Source organism: Zalophus californianus, chromosome X (assembly GCF_009762305.2).
Source record: "Zalophus californianus isolate mZalCal1 chromosome X, mZalCal1.pri.v2, whole genome shotgun sequence".
Lineage (NCBI taxonomy): Eukaryota > Metazoa > Chordata > Mammalia > Carnivora > Otariidae > Zalophus > Zalophus californianus.
The window spans coordinates 60,910,406-60,923,833 of NC_045612.1; positions in this window are offsets into that span (position 1 = coordinate 60,910,406).

Sequence of the window (13,428 nt, forward strand, 5' to 3'; positions counted from 1 at the left end):
AGAATGTGTATTCTGTTGCTTTGGGATGGAATGTTCTGAATACATGTGTGAAGTCCATTTGGTCCAGTGTGTCATTGAAAGTCTTTATTTCCTTCTTGATCTTTTGCTTAGATGATCTGTCCATTTCACTGAGAGGGGTGTTAAAGTCCCCCACTATTATTGTATTATTGTTGATGTGTTTCTTTGCTTTTGTTATTAATTGGCTTATATAATTGGCTGCTCCCATGTTAGGGGCATAAATATTTGCAATTGTTAGATCTCGTTGGATAGACCGTTTCAGTATGATATAGTGTCCTTCCTCATCTCTTATATAGTCTTTTGTTTAAAATGTAAATTATCTAATATAAGCATTGCCCCCCCCCCGGCTTTCTTTTGGTCTCCATTAGCATGGTAAATTGTTTTCCACCCCCTCACTTTCAATCTGGAGGTGTCTTTGGGTCTAAAATGAGTCTCTTGCTGACAGCATATCAATGGGTCTTGTTTTTTATCCAATCTGATAGCCTATGTCTTTTGATTGGGGCATTTAACCCATTTACATTCAGGGTAACTATTGAAAGATATTAATTTAATGCTATTGTATTGCCTGTAAGGTGACTGTTACTGTACATTGTCTGTGTTCCTTTCTGGTTCATGTTACTTTTAGGCTCTATCCTTGCTTAGAGGACCCCTTTCAATATTTCTTGTAGGGCTGGTTTCGTGTTTACAAACTCCTTTAGTTTTTGTTTTTCCTGGAAGCTTTTTATTTCCCCTTCTATTTTCAATGAGAGCTTAGCTGGATATAGTATTCTTGGCTTCATTTTTTTCTCATTTATTGCCCTGAATATATCATGCCAGTCCTTTCTGGCCTGCCAGGTCTCTGTGGATAGGTCTGTTGCCAATCTAATGTTTCTACCATTGTAGGTTACAGATCTTTTGTCCCAGGCTGCTTTCAGGATTTTCTCTTTGTCTCTGAGACTCGTAAGTTTTACTATTAGATATCAGGGTGTTGACCTATTTTTATTGATTTTGAGGGGGATTCTCTGTGTCTCCTGGATTTTGATGCCTGTTTCCTTCCCCACATTAGGGAAGTCCTCTGCTATAATTTGCTCCAATATACCTTCTGCCCCTCTCTCTCGCTTCTTTTTCTGGGATCCCTAGTATTCTAATATTGTTTCGTCTTATGGTATCACTTATCTCTCGAATTCTGCCCTCATGGTCCAATAGTTGTTTATCTCTCTTTTTCTCAGGTTCTTTATTCTCCATCATTTGGTCTTCTATTTCACTAATCCCCTCTTCTGCCTCATTTATCCTAGCAGTTAGAGCCTCCATTTTTTATTACACCTCCTTAATAGCCTTTTTGATTTTGAATTGGTTAGATTTTAGTTCTTTTATTTTCCCCAAAAGGGTTTCTCTAATATCTTCCATGCTTTTTTCAAGCCCAGCTAGTATCTTTAAAATTGTCATTCTGAACTCTATTTCCAACCTCTTACTAATGTCCGTATTGATTAGGTCCCTGACAATCAATACTGCTTCCTCTTTTTTATGAGGTGATTTTTTTCCCTCTTTTCATTTTGTACAGAGGAGAATAGATGAATGAGAGAACAAAATGCTAACAGGGTAACAACGACCCCAGAAATATATACACTGAACAAATCAGAAGAGACCTGAAACCAGGGGGAAAGAAAGAAAAAAAGAAACAAAAGGAGAGAGATTTAAAAAAAAACAGAATATAATCAAATATGATCAAGCTGGTGCATAGATCAGTGCCACATTCTAGATTTTGGGCATATTTTGGTCTGTTAGAAGAAAGTGCCTCCCAAAATTTGAAAGAAAGAAAAACTTATATATGTACAAAAATAAGGGTAAATACGATGAAGGGATGGAATATGACTGTAAAGATGAAAAGTATAAAAGATTTTATAAAAGGAATTGATAAGATAAGAATTTGGTTGAGAAAAGAAAGAAGAGGAATTAAATGAAAAAATGGGAGAGAATGTGATGAGGCAGGATATTAGAACAAAGCCATACACTAGAGATTTAAGGTATATTTTGGTCTGTTAGAAGAAACTGTATCCCAAAATTTTAAAGAAAGAATAACTATATATATACATATATATATATATATATACACCAAAAATAAGGTTAACTACTATGAAGGGATAGAATGTGACTCTAAAAATGAAAACTAAAAAATATTTTTTAAAAAAGGAATTGATAAGATGTTGGTTGAAAATGGGAAAAAGAAAAATTAAAAAAAGAAAAAGAAAAAAGAAAATTAGAAAAATTAACTTTGAAAGACTAAAGAATCATGGGAAAAAAGCCATGAATTCTATGTGCAGTATTTCCCTAGTGTTGGAGTTCTGCCATTCTCATTGATATATAAACTTGGTTTTGGTTGGCTGTTCTTGCTGATTTTCTCAGCAACAGATTCCTGTTGCCATGGTTTTCAAATGTCTTTGCTGGAGTCGGTTTGCCCTGCACTTGCAGGGCCAAGCTAAGTAATCTGCACGGGTTTGCTCTCCATAGCTTTTGTTCCCTGCAAGGTATCCGTACAGCTTTGGAGGACGAGAGTGAAAACAGCGGCATCCCAATTTCTGTCCTGGAGGAGCTGAGAACTCAGGGCCCCGCCCCAAAATGAGCCCCCAGAGAAAAGTAATCAATCACTCCTGTCTCCCCAGTATCCGGCCACACTCCATGCTCTCGAAGCCTGTGACCAAGCATTTTTATCTCTGGCACCTGACCCGGTTTGGAGTCTCCAAACCCAGCAGATTCCTGTGGTGTGCTCTCGTGCTGCTCCTCCCTGGGGAGGAAGGGTTTTTACCCAGACCTGCCGCTTCTTGGGTCCTGCTGGAAGAGCAGTGGCCCAACTCTGCCAGGGATCATTGTTTATGGCAACCCCGAGCTGCAAGCCCACTCCTCGGCTCTGTCTCAACAGCTAGCTCTCCTGCTCCACTACCTGGGAGCTCTGCCAATCTCAGGTATTCCCAGTTTTCTGTGACCCCAAGGGTCCTGAGACCACACTGTCCCAGTGAGCGATCCCCCCTCCCCCACTTAGCCACTGGAGTGATGTACCTCAGCAGAGCAGACTTCTAAAATTTCTGATTTTGAGCTCTGCTGTTCTATCACTTGCCAGTAGGGGCTGATGGAGGCGCCCTCCCCCACCATCTATCTTCCTGAATATCGCTTTGGATTCACTACTTCACATGTCCTACCTTCCAGAAAGTGGTAGATTTTCTGTTCAGAGAGTTGCTGCTATTCTTTTCCTCGATCTCTTGTTGAGTTCGTTGGTGTTCAGAATGGTTTGGTCACTATCTAGCTGAATTCCTGGGACCAGACGCAATTTAGGTCTCCTACTCCTCTGCCATCTTGCTCCTCCTCATTGATATATTTTTAAAATTATCTCTCCAGAAAAGTATGGTATCAAATATATTGTTTAAATAATTGGAGGGGTGCCTGGGTGGCTCAGTCGTTAAGCATCTGCCTTCAGGTCAGGTCGTCATCTCAGGGTCCTGGGATCCAGCCCTGCTTCAGGCTCCATGCTCGTGGGGAGCCTGCTTCTCCCTCTCCCACTCCCCCTGCTTGTGTTTCCTCTCTCGCTGTGTCTCTCTCTGTCAAATTAATAAATAAAATATTTAAAAATAATAATAATAATAGTCATTGGAAAGGCATAGAGTTGTTCATAATAATCATATAATTGTTTCTATTTCCTTGGTGTTAGTCGTGATTTCTCCCCTTTCATTCATAATTTTATTAATTTGGGTCCCTTTTCTTTTCTTTTGGATAAGTCTGGCCCATAGTTTATTAATCTTATTAATTTTTTCAAAGAACCAGCTTCAATTTCATTGATCTGATCTACTGTGTTTTTGGTTTCATATTCATTGATCTCTGCCCTAATCTTAATTATTTCTCTTCTAATGCATGGCTTAGGCATTCTTTGTTGCTTTTTCTTTAATTCTTTAAGGCGTAAAGTTAATTAGTGAAATCAGGATTTTTCTTTTTTTTTTTTTTTGGAGTGAGGCTTGGATGGCTGTGTATTTCACCCTTAGGATGGCGATTGCAGTATCCCACAGGTTTTAGACCATGTGTTTTCTTTCTCATTGGTTTCCACGAATTGTTTAAGTTCTTTGATCTCCGGGTGGATCCAAAAATTCTTGAGCAGAGTAGTCTTTACCTTCTAAGTGTTTGAATTTCTTCAAAATTTTCTCCTGTGACTGAGTTCCGGTTTTAAAGCATTATGGTCTGAGAAAATGCATGGAATAATCTCAGGCTTTTGGTATTGGTTGAGACCTGATTTGTGACCCAGTATGTGGATCTTTTCTGGAGAACGTTCTATGTGTGCTCGAGAAGAATGAGTATTCTGTTGTTTTAGGGTGGAATGTTCTGTATATATCTATGAGGTCCATCTGGTCCAGTGCATCATTCAGAGCTCTTGTTTCTTTGATTTTCTGCTTAAATGATCTGTCTATTGTTGAGAGTGGAGTATTGAGGTCTCCTACAATTAACGTATTCTTATCAATATGACTCTTTATTTTGGTGAACAGTTGGCTTATGTAGATGGCTGCTCCCATGTTGGGGTTGTAGATATTTACAATTGTTAGATCTTCTTGTTGGATAGACCCTTTAAGAATGATATAGTGTCCTTCGGTGTCTCTAAATACAGTCTTTAGTTTAAAATCTAATTTGTCTGATAAGAATTGCTAACCCAGCTTTCTTTTGAGGTCCGTTGGCATCAAAGATGGATCTCCATTCCTTCACTTTCAGTCTGGATGTATCTTTAGGTTCAAAATGGGTCTCTTGTAAACAACATATGGATGGGTCCTGTCTTTTTATCCCATCTGCAACCCTATGCCGTTTTATGGGAGCATTTAGGCTGTTCACGTTGAGAGTGATTAGTGAAAGATTCGAATTTATTGTCATCATGTTGCCTGTGAAGACCTTGTTTTTATATATTGTCCCTGTACATTTCTGTTCTATGTCACACTCTGGGGATTCTTTCTCCTTTTATAGAACCTCCCTTAATATTTCTTGCAGGGCCAGCTTAGTGGTCACACATTCTTTCAGTTTCTGCCAGTCTTGGAAGCTCTGCATCTCTCCATCCATTCTAAATGACAGCCTTGCTGGATGAATTTTTCTTGGCTTCATGTTCTTTTCGTTTAGTACCCTGAATATATCTTGCCAGCCTTTCTGGTTTGCCAGGTCTCTGTGGATAGGTCTGATGTTATTCTGATGTTCTTCCCTCTGTAGGTAAGGAATCACTTCCCCCTAATTGCCCTTCAGATGGTTTCCTTGGTTCTAAGATTTGGGAGTTTTATTATTACATGCCAGGGTGTTGGCCTGAGTTCCTTGATCTTGGGAGGGGTCCTCTCTGTCTCTAGTACACAAATGTTTGTTTCATCCCCAGATTAGGGAAGTTCTCAGCTATTATTTGCTCAAATATATCTTCTAGTCCTCTCTCTCAATCCACTCCCTCAGGGATCCCAATAATACTGACATTGGAATGTTGCATAGTGTCACTTATTTCTGTGATTTTATTTTCATGGATTCTGAGTTGTTTTTCCCTGGCCTCCTCTTTTCCTTTCATGTCTATTAATTGGTGTTCTAAATCACTAATTTGCTCTTCTGCCTCACTTACCCTAGTTGTTAGATTACCTAGAATAGATTGGATCTCATTGATAGCATTTTTAAGTTCTGCCAATTCAGCTTTCATTTCTGCCCTTAGAGACTCGGTGTTACCTTTAATCAATTTTTCCATTCTAGTTATCATCTTCACAATTGCTATCCTGAATTCCATCTCCAATATCTTGGTTATATCTGAATCTGTTTGTAATTCTGTGCCATAAATCATAGTCTCTGAGTCCTTCTTATTTTGGGGGTTCCTCCTCCTAGTCATTCTGTTGAGGGGTGGTTGAGGGAATGTATAGAGTAACCTGGATGAAATGGGTGCCCTCCTGGAAACCTTTAAACTCCCAAGGCTGCAACAGGAAGAAATTGAGAACATGAATAGGCCAATAACCAGTAATGAAATTGAAGCAGTGATCAAAAAATCCCAAAAAACAAGAGTCCAGGGCCTGATAGATTCCCTTGGGATTTCTACCAAACATTCGAAAAAGAAATAATACCTATTGTCCTGAAGTTGTCTCAAAAAATAGAAATAGATGGAAAGCTTTCAGATTCATTCTATGAGCCCTGCATTACTTTAATCCCTAAACCAGGCAAAGACCCCATCTAAAAGGAGAATTTCAGACTGATATCCCTAATGAATATGGATTCCAAAATTCTCAACAAAATCCTAGCTAATAGGATCCAACAATACATTAAAAGGATCATCCCCCACGACCAGGTGAGATTCATCTCTGGGATGCAAGGGTGGTTCAACATTCTCAAATAAATCAATGTGATAGAACACATTAATAAGAGGAGACAGAAGAACCATATGTTCCTCTCAATTGATGCAGAAAAAGAATTTGAAAAACTAGAGCATCCTTTCCTGATTAAAACTCTTCAGGTGTAGGGATAGAGGAAACATTCCTCGTGTTCATAAAATCCATCTATGAAAACCCAGAGTGAATATTATCCTCAAGATCAGGAACATGACAATGATGCCCACTCTCTTATGTTCAACATAGCACTAGAAGTCCTAGCAAGAGCAATCAGACAATAAAAAGAAATAAAAGGTATTCAAATTGGCAAAGTAGAAGTCAAACCCTCTCTCTTTGCAGATGACATGATACTTTATGTGGAAAATCCAAAAGACTCCACCCCGAAATCACTAGAACTCATACAGCAATTCAGTAATGTGGTAGGATACAAAATCAATGTACAGAAATCAGTTGCTTTCTTATACACTAACAATGCAACTGTAGAAAGAGAAAATAGAGGAACAATTCCATTTACAATACCACCAATAACCATAAGATACCTCAAAATAAACATAACCAGGGGCGCCTGGGTGGCTCAGTCATTAATCGTCTGTCTTCAGCTCAGGTCATGATCCCAGGGTCCTGGGATCGAGCCCCTCATCAGGCTCCCTTCTCCACAGGAAGCCTGCTTATCCCTCTCACACTCCCCTTGCTTGTGTTCCCTCTCTCGCTGTCTCTCTCTCTCTGTCAAATAAATAAATAAATAAAATCTTAAAAAAAAGGATAATCATAAACAAAGAGGTAAGGGATCTATACACTAGGAACTACAAAACACTCATGAAAGAAATTGAAGAAGACACAAAAAAATGGAAAGACATTTTATGCTCCTGAATCAGAAGGATAAATATTGTTAAAATGTCTATGCTACCCAGAGCAATCTATCCCTTCATTGCCATCCCAATCAAAATTCCAATGACAGTTTTCAAAGGGCTGGAACAAGCAATCTTAAAATTTTTATGGAATCAGAAAAGACCCTGAATCTCCAAGGAAATGTTGAAAAAGAAAAACAAAGCTGGGGGCATCATGTTGCCAGATTTCAAGCTATATTACAAAGCAGTGATCACCAAGACAGCATGGTACTGGCACAAAGACAGACACATAGATCAATGGAAGACAATAGAGAGCCCAGAGATGGACCTTCAACTTTTTGGTCAAATAATCTTCAACAAAGCAGGAAAAAATATGCAATGGAAAAAAGTCTCTTCAATAAATGGTGCTGGGAATATTGCACCGCTATATACAGAAGAATGAAACTCGACCATTCTCTAACACCACACACAAAGATAAACTCAAAATGGATGAAAGACCTCAATGTGAGACAGGAATCCATCAAAATCCTAGAGGAGAACATAAGCAGTAACAACCTTTTTGACATTGACCACAGGACCTTCTTTCAAGTTTCTTCTCCAAAGTCTAGTGGAACAAAAGCAAAAATGACCTTTTGAGATTTCATGAAGATAAATAGCTTCTGCACAGCAAAGGAAAGAGTCAACAAAACAAAGAGGCAACCCACAGAATGGGAGAAGATATTGGCAAATGACACTACAGATAAAGGGCCGGTCTCCAAGATCTAAAAAGAACTTCTCAAACTCAACACTCAAAAAACAAATAATCAAGTCAAGAAATGGGCAGAAGACATGAACAGACACTTCTCCAAAGAAGACATACAAATGGCTAATAGACACTTGAAAAAATGTTCATCATCGTTAACCATCAGGGAAATTCAAATCAAATCAAAACTGAGATACGACCTTACACCAGGTAGAATGGCAAAAATTGACGAGGCAAGAAACAAAAAATGTTGGAGAGTTTGTGGAGAAAGGGGAACCCTCTTACACTGTTGGTGGGAATGCAAGCTGGTATAGCCACTTTGGAAAACAGTGTGGAGGTTCCTCAAAAAATTAAAAATAGAGCTACCTTATGACCCAGGAATTGCACTACTGGGTGTTTACCCCAAAGACACAGATGTAGTGAAATGAAGGGCCATATGCACCCCAATGTTCATAGCAGCATTGTCCGCAATAGCCAAACCGTGGAAAGAGCCAAAATGCCCTTCAACCGATGAATAGATAAAAAAAATGTGGTCCATATATACAATGGAATATGACTCAGCCATCAGAAATGATGAATACCCAACTTTTACATCAAAGTGGATGGGACTGGAGGAGATTATGCTATGTGAAAGAAGTCAAGCAGAGAAAGTCAATTATCATATGGTTTCACTTATTTGTGGAACATAAGGAATAGCATGGAGGACATTAGGAGAAGGGAGGGAAAAATGAACGGGGGGAAATCGGATGGTGAGATGTACCATAAGAGACTATGGACTCTGAGAAACAAACTGAGGGTGTTAGCGTGGAGCAGTGTGGGTTAATGTGTTAGCCTGGTGATGGGTGTTAAGGAGGGCACGTATTGCATGGAGTACTGCGTGTTATACAAAAACAATGAAGCGTGGATCACTACATCAAAAACTAATGATGTATTGTATGGTGACTAACATAACATAATAAAATTAAAATAAAATAAATATAAATAAGTAAATAATTGGAATGAATTACAATGGAGAATTCTTAATACCTCCCTAGCTAAATTAGTCTGAAATTAGATGTCACTCTTCTAGACCATTTATGTAAACCAAACCTTTTGGGAGAGAAATCTAATATAAAGTGGTATATTTTCGGGGTGCCTGGGTGGCTCAGTCGTTAAGTGTCTGCCTTCGGCTCAGGTCATGGTCCCAGGGCCCTGGGATTGAGCCCCACATCAGGCTCCCTGCTCAGTGGGAAGCCTGTTTCTCCCTCTCCCACTCCTCCTGCTTGTGTTCCCTCTAGCTGTGTCTCTGTCAAATAAATAAATAAATTCTTAAAAAAATAAAGTGGTATGTTTTCTTGAAATATAATTGATACATAACATTATATTATTTAAACTGCTGTTCTTTGCTGTTGACACTCTGTCCTGTTTGACACTGGAGAATTTTTCTCAGCCTATTGAATTTTTTGGCAGAAGTAAATATTTAAGTTTGATCAGCTTATCCTACTATATATTGCCAAGGATGTGTTAAAATGGCAACTTAGGCTTGGTATTTGTTTGACATGGTCAAAATGATTAGTTATTTTTTTATGGCAAATGGAAAATGATGTACATACATCTAGAAAGGACCTCTTACCCGGTATCAGAAAGGAAATATAGGGCTGCTACTTCTAGCTATTTCTTTCTGTTATAACTCAAAAACCTGAAGTGATTTTCCTTGCATTAGTCTAGAACATGTGATGGCTAAGGCTTGTTGACATAACTGAGTATGCAAAGGATTTGTGGTTGGAATAGCTTAGCTTCCCAATGACCGATTTAATGAGTGAGGCCACTTTCTTTTTACTTATTGTTGACTTTATTGGGCTCAAAATGTTTAAGTTTCTATCTCTCTTTCTCCCCTTCCTGCCCCTTATTTTTATTTTACTTTTTATTTGAGTAGAGTTTTTTTTTTTTCTTAACAGTAGAAACACACTTTATTCAGAGTTTTGTCTCAAGCGGTCAAACAGATAACCTTTTCCATAAGTTTCTACACTATGTTTCCTTTTTTTTTTAAGTTTCTGTTGTGGAATTTAGTGATTCATCACTTACATACATCTAGTGCTCATCACAACCAGTGCCCTCCTTAATACCCATCACCCATTTAAACCTGCTCCCCGACCTTCCCTCTAGTAACCATCAGTATGGTCTTTATAGTTAAGAGTCTGTTTTATGGTTTGCTTCCTTTTTTTTCCTTCACCTATCTTCATCTGTTTCATTTCTTAAATTCCACATATGAGTGAAATCATATGATACTTGTCTTTCTTTGACAGACGTATTTTGATTAACATACACTCTTGTTCTATCCACGTCATTGTGAGTGGCAAGATTCCATTCTTTTTTATGACAGAGTAATATCTCATTGTATATATACCACAACTTTTTTATCCATTCATCAACTGGTGGACATTTTGGCTCTTTCCATTATTTGACTACTATGGATAATGCTGCTATAAATATCGGGGTGCATGTATCTCTTTGAATCAGTATTTTTGTATCCTTTGAGTAAATAGCTAGTAGTGAAATTACTGGATCATAGGGTAGTTCTATTTTTATCTTTTTGAGGAACCTCCATACTGTTTTCCAGAATGGGTTCCCCTATCTCCACATCCTCGCCAACACCCGTTTTTCCTGTGTTATTAATTTTAACCATTCTGACAGGTGTGAGGTGATATCTTATTATAGTTTTGATTTGTATTTCTCTGATAATCAGTGATGTTGAGCACCTTTTCATGTGTCTGTTGTCCATCTGTATGTCTTCTTTGGAAAAATGTTTATTCATGTCTTCTGTCCATTTCTTAACTGGATTATTTGTTTTTTGGGTGTTGAGTTTGAAAAGTTCTTTATATATTTTGGATACAAACCCTTTATCAGATATGTCATTTGCAAATACCTTCTCTCATTCTGAAGGTTGTCTTTTAGTTTTATTGATTGTTTCCTTCATTTTGCAGAAGCTTCTGATGAAGTCCCAATAGTTCATTTTTGCTTTTGTTTCCCTTGCCTCAAGAGATGTAAGAAGTTGTAAGAAGTTGCTAAGGCCAATGTCAAAGAGGTTGTACCCATGTTTTCCTCTAGGATTTAATGTTTTCCTTTCTCACATGTAGGTCTTTCATCCATTTTTAATTTGTTTTTCTTTTAAAGATTTTATTTATTTAATTCAGAGGGAGAATGAGAGATAGAGAGCACGAGAGGGAAGAGGGTCAGAGGGAGAGGCAGACTCCCTGCTGAGCAGGGAGCCGGATGTGGGACTCGATCCCGGGACTCCAGGATCATGACCTGAGCCGAAGGCAGTCGCTTAACCAACTGAGCCACCCAGGCGCCACTTTAATTTGTTTTTGTATATGATGTAAGAAAGTGGACAAGTTTCCTTCTTTTGCATGTTGCTGTCCAGTTTTCCCAACACCATTTGTTGAAGATACTGTCTCTTTTTTCCATTGGATATTCTTTCCTGTTTTGTTGAAGATTAGTTGATCATATAGTTTGGGGTTCATGTATGTTTTTTTTTTTAATCCTGTTCTGTTGATCTATGTGTCTGTTTTTGTGCCAGTACCAGACAGTCTTGATGACTGCAGCTTTGTAATATAGCTTGACATTTGGAATTGTGATGCTTCCAGCTTTGCTTTTCTTTTTGACTATAGTTGACACACAAATTTACATCAATTTCAGCTGTGCAACCTAGTAATTCAACAAGTTTACACATTATGCTATGTTCACCACCTGTATAGCTATCATATGTCCTGATATATCGTTATTGCAATATTATCGACTTTATTCCCAATGCTGTGTCTTCTATTCCTATGATTTATTCTTTCCATGACTGGAAGTTGATATCTCCCTCTGCCCTTTACTTATTTTGCCCTACAACCCACCCCCATCCCCTCTGGCAAACACCAGTTTTTTCTCTTTATTTATAGTTCTGATTCTGCTTTTTGTTTTATAGTTGTTTAAGATTTATTTTATGAACGGAATCATGTGGTACTTATTTTTCTCACTCTTATTTCACTTAACATAATACCTTCTAGGTCCACCCATGTTTTCTGAAATGGCAAAATTTCATCATATTTATGGCTGTGTAATATTCCATTTTATATATTGCCACATCTTATTTTTACATTTTATTTATTTATTTGAGAGAGAGAACACAAGTGCAAGTTGGGGGAGGGGCTGAGGGAGAGGGGGAAGGAGAAGCAGACTCCATTCTGTGAGTAGAGCCCAGTGTGAGGCTCGATCCCAGGACCCTGAGATCATGACCTGAGCCAAAGTCACACACTTAACTGACTGAGCCACCCAGGCACCCCTCTTCTTTATCCATTTGTCTATTAATAGACACTTAGGTTGCTTCCATATCTTGGTTGTTATAAATAATGCTGAAATAAACATAGTGGTTCCTATATATTTTCAAATTAGTGTTTTCCTTTTCTTTAGGTAAATACCCAATAGTGGAATTATTGGATCATAAAGTGTTTCCATTTTTACTTCTTTGAAGGACCTCCAAAACGTTTTCCACAGTGGCTGTGGAATTTTTGTACTCCTGCCAACAGTGTACAAAATTTTCTTTTCCTCCACATTGTCACCAACTATTTCAATTTCTTTTTTTTTTTTGTTATACAATAGGCTGAAAGACAGTCTTTTCAATATATGATGTTGGAAAAACTGGACAGCTCCATGTAAAAAATAAAATTGTACCACCTTTTAACACCATACACAAAACTAAAAATGGATTGAGGACCTTAATATGAGACCTAAATCTATAAAAATCCTAGAAGAAAACACAGCAATAATTTCTCTGACATTGATTGTTACATTTTTTCCAGATAGGTCTCTTAAGGCAACGAAAACAAAAGGAAAAATAAACTACATCAAAATAAAAATATTTTAAACAGAAAAAGAAACCCTCAATAAAACAAAAAAGACAACCTACTAATGAGAGAAGGCATTTGTAAATGATATATCTGATAAGGGATTAATAGTCAACATATATAAAGAACTTATACAACTCAACACCCCCCCAGAAAACAATCTAATTTAAAAAATGGGCAGAGGACCTGAATAGACTTTTTTCCAAAGAAGACATATAAATAGCCATGGGTACATGGAAAAGACACTAAAAATCACTAATCATCAGGGAAATGCAAATCAATGCCACAATGAAATATCATCTGACACTTATTTGTATTTATTTTTATTTTACTTATTTTACATAATTAATTTTGTTTTATTTATTTAATTTATTCCTCACCTGCTAAGCATCCTGGAAGTATTGAGTAAGACCTCCATGCTATCCAAAACACTGAATTGGTCTCTTGCTTGAACACTTATTCCTAGGAAAGAGCACCAATGGAGTACCACCTCCCAAACTATAGGTAGTGGAGTCAAATTTCACATTTAATGGGAAAATAAAATGGATCAACAAATCTCAAAAGCAAAGAATAAACCTCACACTGAGAAATTCACCTTAGTAAATGTG